At 32.1% G+C, this 8,551-nt stretch overlaps 1 pseudogene; it reads right to left on the bottom strand.

Annotated features, from left to right (window-relative positions):
* Positions 1-2,598: 2,598 nt before the first annotated feature.
* On the bottom strand, positions 2,599-3,971 carry LOC107866644 (annotated as a pseudogene).
* Positions 3,972-8,551: the final 4,580 nt, after the last annotated feature.

Raw genomic sequence — 8,551 nt, 5'->3', positions numbered from 1 at the left:
CAATATCTAAACAAGAATATCATAACATAAATCACTATTTAATTCTTACGCATACAAGTCACTATTGAAGCCTTAATTACTCATTAATTATTAAAAACATCATTATCTTCTTAAATACCACAAGTTGGGTTCTAACATCACCACCTATAACTAGCAAGTTCACACATATCATTATCCTCTACCTCTTTCTACATAATACAATCATCACAATGATTCTAGTAATCTATCCCTTAGATATTACTATGCTCATCAATATTCGATCTTAGCATAATTCTCCTCATCCTATTATTACACAGTACATACAACTTAATACCATTACAACTCAACTAAGTTCATCACTAGAACAACTAAAAAACCATCATGTTCATATATCACATTTACAACAATCTCCTTTCGGGCACATAACATATAATATCATAAATATCACATAATCAATCAATAATATAGTTTTTGAGATTAAAGTTAAGTAATCGTGTCTTTATCAGCCTCAACTCCATGCCCGTAGGCCTAGACATGCTTTCTCACATCAATTCTAAATTATGAAAATATGAAGCAACATGATCTTCTACTCATTAAAACTAGCCTACCTGGACTCCAAGCTTTTGAATGAAGCAAGCCTCAATAAGAATGTTATTTCTTTTCCTTCATGCCTTAGAATAATCAACCATTTAAAAATCAAAAAATAATAAAGTAATTAAACAATTATTCTTCAAACAAATATCTTCGGGATTCAAAATCACTAGTTCTATCCTTAATTCACGGTCTATATCATTCTTAATGTCAGTTAGCCATTAATTAGCTCTTTCAATCTTAACTCATCTCCATTAATGGGATTTTTATGCTAAAGGTCTCATCTTTATGGAATTCAAGGTTCCTAACCATCAAAATTCATAATCTAGTTTATGAAATTCATTTAGGAATCATTAATTTATAGTATAGAATCAGATCTAGGACATATTAAAACTATCCATGGGTATTTCTCAAAAGCATTCCACCATTGAAGGTCTTTCTAAGGATTGTAAGATGTTAAAGGATTAAAAGACGAAGAAAATAATGAAACAAACCTACGTCAATGAAGGAATTTCATCTTAAACTTTGAGAAATCACCTCTTAGGGTTGGGGAATGAAATTTGAGGTTTTTAGGCCTCAAAAACGGCTAAAGTTGTTTTAAATACAATCTGAATTTTTCGCTACAGCGAAATCCCGTTTCAGCCCATACAGTGCTCAGTAAAATAGTCATAACTTTTTACTCCGAATTTGGATTGAGGAACGGTTTGTTTCGTTTGAAAGAGGACTTAGAGATCTTTGATTTGATAGGTTGGGTTTCGTAACTACTTATATTCTAAGAGATATGATTGTTTAAAATAGACCCTAATAGAAACCCATATCGAAACTGTATCGAAAAGAAAGTTTTATACTTAACTTTGTGTTTAGGATATTGTATGACCTTAATTAATAACTAAAGAAATTTCAAACTAAGTTATTGATATTAGAACTCATGAATAATTAAATTCATCGGCTTGAGTCTATCTAGACACATCTGAAGGCTAAAATCTTCGTCGAAAAGTTTAAGGTGACACAATAAATAAAATATTGGCTAATTTGAACTCAAATTAATATTGATGAATGAATTTATTACGAATAATTTAGTAACGGAGAAATGAATCATTACAGAGGAGGAGGAGAAGGAGAAGGGGGAGGAGGAGGAAGAGAAGAAGTAGAGGAGAAAGAAGAGGAGGAGGAAGAAGAAGAGGAAGAAGGAGTAGTAGTAGGAGGAGGAGGAGGAAGAGGAAGAAGAAGAGGAGGAGGAAGGGGAAGAAGAAGAGGAAGAAGAAGAGATAGGAAGAGGAAGAAGAAGAAGTAGTAGTTTTTCTCCTTTTGTAGCCAGAGAACATTGAAATGCAATCTTTTAGGGTGTGTTTGGTATGAAGGAAAATATTTTCTTGAAAAAAAATTATTTTTTTTTACTTATTTTCGACTGTGTGGTAAGGAAGTAAAAAAATTATTATCTCAAGATCATTTAAATGTAATATAGCAAAAAAACTATAAAAGGGTGGATAAAGGATGATGGGGTGGGATGGTCAAGGATTAGGGTTTGGGGGCGTTCGATGGACGGAAGGATACAATAAACATAGAATGTCACTGGTAGAACTTGTTTTTCCTACTTCCATTAAGAAAGTCATTTTCTTCATTTTTAAGAACTTGTGTTTCCTAGAGAAAATATTTTTCAAAAGTTTTGTCCAAACACACCCAATTCTTATGTTTGTTTAGTAACAACGAGAGGTCGATATCAAATTTGTGGTGATTTATAGGAGGAGGTAATGGAGAAGGTTCAGATTGCCCTTGAATGGTATGAAATGTTTTTTTTTCCCTTTCATTAAGAACCGTAGGCCGATTTCGTAACATCTGGAGCGATTTTAACCCCAAATATTAATTGAAAATAGAAATAGACAATTTCTGATGATTCAAAAGCATTGTGCTGGGTAGGAAAATAATTTTTTTTTTTGAAAAGGTGCGCAACTTAACATCTAAGCACCAACTTTTTTGTTTTATAACTAGTCTAAGACAAAAATTTCAAATTAGCGAGGTCAGTGTATCGAGATTTTACTATATTTAATATGAAACCACTTACAGGCTACAGCATACTATTTCTCTCTCTTCTTTTTTTTTCTACAAAAGTACTTCCAATACACAATCAACTCTATATCTAAGCAGTTTTCTTTACACAAAAGAATAGTAAAAGACCAAAACATTAGTACTACATGCCAATATATTCCAAGATACAAAATTCTAGTGCATTATATATATCCTCACATGATTTCACAAGCATTAGGATTTTCATCACTAAACATTGAGGTAAATTTCTCAGTAGGAGTATTTGGTATTTGAAAAGCTTGTGGAACAGCCCTAACATAGCCAGATGGTGCCTTCTTGTCATAGGCTCCTGGTGCATATGGATATGACACCAAATTGTATTCAACATATGGCCAATATCTGCTTTCTTTCCTGTGTTTTGCACCTTCTTTAACACCTTTTTTGGTTCAACATAACCACTCACTGTTACTCTGCTTTGCTTTCTGCTTACATCCACTGATTTTACACCTACAACAAACAATTAAGTAATAAAAATGATCAAACTCATCAATACAAAGAATAACCTTTTTAATACGATCAGATTACCTTAAAAAATAATTATTGTCTATAAAGTAAGATTAGTAATATGGAAAATATATACGGCTTGTACTTTCCTAGTTCAATAGAAATAAATACATTGATGGTGTAAATAATTGTTTAAGACAGTTTTAATTTACAAATATAATTTGTTTATTATTTTTTCTCGAGTTAGATGAAATATTAAAGGCAGTTGTAGTGTAGCAATCATGCAAAGTGTACAGTAAATATATAAAAGCCGATTTGAGGATACTAAAGGTGCCACATAGGGAGGGAAGGATAGTCAGTTGAATATTATTTTATCAAACAATTATACTTTATAATTTATATATAGAAACTTATTCTACATATATGAAAATACACATAGCGAACATCCTTAATAAAATTCCCGACTTTGCATTGTTTGTGAAAATACTATAATAAGGAGAAAAAAAAATACTATGTTACTTAAAGCCAAGATTACGGTGAAATAATGAACCTTTCATAGAGGAAACTGCATTAGTAACCCTCCTTTCACAGCCATCACAATCCATTTTTACCTTTATTTCCACTGTCTGAATGAAGAACGAAAAATCTTATTAGTTTCAATATAATTAGAAGAAATTAAAATAAACAAATATAAAAATTATATGTTGCTAGCATGCAAATTACCTGCAATGGTTTACGTTTGCTCTTCCTAGTACTTGTAACCTCACACATATTTGATATGTGATCAATAATACCCATTCTTTTTCTTTCAAAAATATTAAGTTCACGTGTAAGAGAAGCTACTAAATTGATGTTGAAGAATTTATAAGAAGCTTTGGTTGAAAATGCCAGTATTTATAACACTAGAGTTGTGGTAAAACACCTTGAAGAGTTGTCTACAAGCTAGCCAACATTTTAAATTCAAGAGGGTGACTTATATTGGCTAATCAAAGCATAAATAAGGAAAATATCTAAGTTAACTTGGACAACTGGACAAATTGGAGGGTTTTCTTGGACACTAATTAATCAATAACAAAACGGAAATGAGATGCTAAGGTAATTATATTTAAAAAAATGGTACAAAATGTTTTGGAATATTCTCATTTTCTTTTGACTCATTAACAATTAATATTAACTACTAATCCCTCTGTCTCCTCGTATTACTTGTCAAGTTTGAATTCTCGAGAGTTAGATTATGTAAATTTTGATCAATATTTCAGGCTATTCATGTAATTTTAGGTCAGATGATAGTTTAGAACACCGTATCTATCGTAGTAATAGCCTATTCATGTAGTCTTTGATTTGTGGACTATGGTATCATCTGATATCATCTATTATTACTATGTTTGGGTTAATTATTTTGATGGTATGACTCCTTACATATACTCATTGCATTAATTTGCTATTAGTTGTCATGTTTCTCTTCATTATCTTTTTTTCTTTTAATTAATACTTTTTGATTTACTTTACTCGAGCCGAGGGTCTTCCAGAAACAATATCTCTACCTTCAAGAAATAGTCGTAAGGTCTGTGTACACTGAACACTCTACCCTTTTTAGGTCCTACTTTATGAATTTCACTAGATATGTTATTATGTTGTAGTAGTAGTTATTGTTGTTGTTTGATCAACATTTTAATATATACAATTTTTTTAAATTGACTTGAGAAAAGTTGTAATTACGATTTAATTTAATTTAATTTAATTTTAAAAAATAAAATATAATAACTAATATGAAATGAAGAAAATACTAATATGAACTTTTTGACTTGTAAATGAATTATAATATGAACTTTTTGACTTGTAAATGAATTATCAATTGTTTGAATTAGCTGTGAACTGTTTCATAATCATGGATTCATTTGATGACTTTCCTCGATGACATATATTTTTTGGAGGCCCACCTCGTTTCGGCAACTCGGTCTCGGTACATGATGGCTGTAAAAATATAGATGAGATTTATTCATCCCTAATTAGGGATATTTTATATAAATTTTAATTAATCGAGATAATAAATTTCGATATGCATAAAGTAAAGATTTGTTTTTATTTTCTTTCTTCTTTGATATATTGAAATTCTCCTGAACTTATACCTATTATTAATTTATCATTACAAAAACATATGAATAAAAAATATTAATTTGATAGCGAGTGGCATCATCAACCTTCTGAGTCCTGACCAAAGTCATCCGTCATGTATAATTACGATCAAAGATAATTTTAATGTGCACTAAATAACAGGTGTTAGTCAGGGGTTTATAGTTAAGGTGGTATATCTCTTTAAAATAATGATGATATTCTGACCAATTTAAGCATAACTTCGCTATTTTACTATTTGTTTTTGTTTTTTTTTAAATTTGGGGTAGGGGAAGAGGAACGGGGGAGGGGATTGAAATGTGGGGAATCGAACCCTCACTAATAAGGTGGAAGTTCAGGTAACTAACCAATTAAACTATTAAGATTTCCCAACTTCGCTATTTTACTAGTTATCTAGCTACTACAGTAATATTTTTACTAGACAGATATCAAATTTTTTACAAATTAAATTTTAAATAGTTTAAAAGAATCAACTAGAGCATTTCGTCTTTGCAGAAAATTAACTTCCATCTTTAATGACTTTCCTTCACTTTATTGACTGCTATGCTACTCTTAAATTTTACTATTTTGGAGGTCAGTTTTCAAAATATATAAAAATTCTACACTATATTTTCTCCGTTTCATTTTACTTGGTTCATGTTGATTTGATATTTTTTTTTAAATATTTATTAAGAATTTATTTTACTAAATTAACCTTGATAATTATACTTTAAAAATGTAAATTGGATTACTAATACTTTATATAATCATGTAATGATATGAGTAGTATTATAAAAAAAAAATATTTTTTTCTTAATTTATAAATTAAACAAGTAAATTGAAATAACTATTTTTAGTAAAAGGATCGAGTAAAATGAAATGAGGGAGTATTTAAAAGAGCTATTTATAACCATTACAATAAATTAAACTAGTCAAGTAAAGTTTCAATTACTCATATACTTTAAAGCAGTTAAATAGATAAAATCTTATAGGCTTTGAGACACTAATTGCCATTCAGTGAGGACAATTCATAGTATAATATCCAAGTGCCAATTCATGTACATATGCCCCTTTCGTCATTATTAAGAGATGTGATATTCCCGTATATCAAAATCTTATTACCCCACTTTTGTCTGTTTAATTGCAGGACATCATTTAATTTACGTTAGTATAAGTCATCGACCAAACACACAGAGATGAATAAAGGAAAAAAGAATAATCTGCCACTTTTGCTTTGCCCACCTTATGGGCTATATATATTTGTTTTTTATTCTGCTTTTAATTATGTGGGCTATACCCAAACGAAGTGTAGGATTATACAATATGATGTGTCTATATTTGATGGGCTGGCTGATGAATTATTTGAGAACTAAGATAATGCAGACGGATGGAGAAAATACATAGTTATCCACTTACATTATCCTCATTTTTTGCTCTTTAGTCCTGTCACCAACAATAATGAAATTTCACAAGTTTACCGGTAAGTAGATCTCATTATTACCCCATGTAGGTAGAGTTTCAAATCCTTTTTTTACCAAAAAGATAAATTTTAAGTTTGAAAGAATTTTTATTATTAAGTGAAAAAGAATGAAAATTTATTTCGAAATTTTTTTTTTTTACATTTAAATTCAGAGTCGCCACTTGATAAATCGGGTGTGCCAAGTCATCTATGAAAATTCTTTTCAAAACGATTAGACTCTTTAAAACTGGTCCACGGACAGAGATTCCAGTTAAGGAATTCTGTTGATTGAGGGGAAGGTGTTCGGCACCCCTTGGTCCCGTGGTTCAACCACGATCGCTTTGTGGAGTATATCGGCTAGTACGACACTATGAAATATATAAACCAACTAAACACACAACAGGAAAACAAACAACTAAAACAATCAAAAATCCAAAAATAACGTACAGTCCAATTTATTACAAACCATAATAAAATGCTGATATAAAAATCTAAACTATTCTAATTATCCTAGCTATGCTTTGCTCGGACCTTGCATTCCCCGGTGAATAGATACGATGTGTCTCGGGGCATTTTTTGATAAAATGAATACATTTTTTTAAATGCGATAAAACAAAAACATTTATTAAATGCTCAAACATTCAACAATCCACAATTCCTAAATTTGCCTATCCGACCTAGTATTTGCCTACTAGTTACGACCTAAAACATGATATTATCGAATTTAACAAATTCAATACCTATTTCGCATCAAACGATCATCAACGAATCAACACTGACTAATTACATTCATTTTCATCCATCTTTCAATTCTCACCCCCAGACCTATTCTTAACCACATGATTAACCCATTTCAATACGGAAATCACCAATCAAGCCGCAATAATTAGAGGAGCCTAATCAACAACAACAACAACAAACCCAGTGTATTCCAACTTAGTGGGGTCTGGGGGGGGTGGGGTAAGATGTACGCAGTCCATACCTCTACCTCTGATGAAGTAGAAAGGCTGTTTTCGATAGACCCCCGGCTCAAGGCACGAGATACCACACAAACACATAGTAAAACACAGAAGCAGATTACATAACATAAATACGGCACCCATAAGTAATATAAAACAGAGGAAAGCAGAGGAAAGCACACAGATTCGTAATAAAACATGGAACACGGAACACGGAACACGGAATCATAGCAGGAATAAAACCCCCACCAAGTAATTCCCTACACTAGCGACCCAAACTGGCCCTAATCCTCTGCCGAAATTCGCGTCCTCCAAACCTTCCTATCTAGGGTCATGTCCTCGGTGAGCTGTAACTGTTCCATGTCCCGCCTAATCACCTCACCCCAGTACTTCTTCGGCCTACCCCTACCCCGTCTAAAACCATCCAACGCTAGCCTCTCACACCTACGGACCGGGGCATCCATGCCCCTCCTTTTCACGTGTCCGAACCATCTCAATCGTGCTTCCCGCATCTTGCACTCCACTGAAGTCACACCAACCTTCTCCCGGATAGTCTCATTCCGAACTCTATCCCCTCTAGTCAGTCCACACATCCAGCGCAACATCCGCAAGGAGCCCAAACACACTATCAAAATTATATCATCAACCACCATAAATCACGCAAATCATGACATCAACACACCATAATAAGATAAAAATAGAGAGAAATATAGTTGAAAAAATTAGACCTTAATTTGACACTTTATTTTCAATTGGACGGAGAAGCTTCGCGGATTCAGAACTTCGAGTGAACCCGACTTTGAACAAACTCGAACTTCACAAACTATTTTGGAGATGGAACAGTGTTGATTCTGATAAGAATTTCCTATTGGGTTTCATCGAGAAACAGGAATGAGGAGTTGTCTGAATTGGGTTTTAGTGG

The sequence above is a fragment of the Capsicum annuum genome, chromosome 3 (genome assembly GCF_002878395.1).
Source record: "Capsicum annuum cultivar UCD-10X-F1 chromosome 3, UCD10Xv1.1, whole genome shotgun sequence".
NCBI lineage: Eukaryota > Viridiplantae > Streptophyta > Magnoliopsida > Solanales > Solanaceae > Capsicum > Capsicum annuum.
The sequence above is the reverse complement of the archived record's forward strand: the minus strand, read 5'-3'. Positions and strand labels throughout refer to the sequence as shown.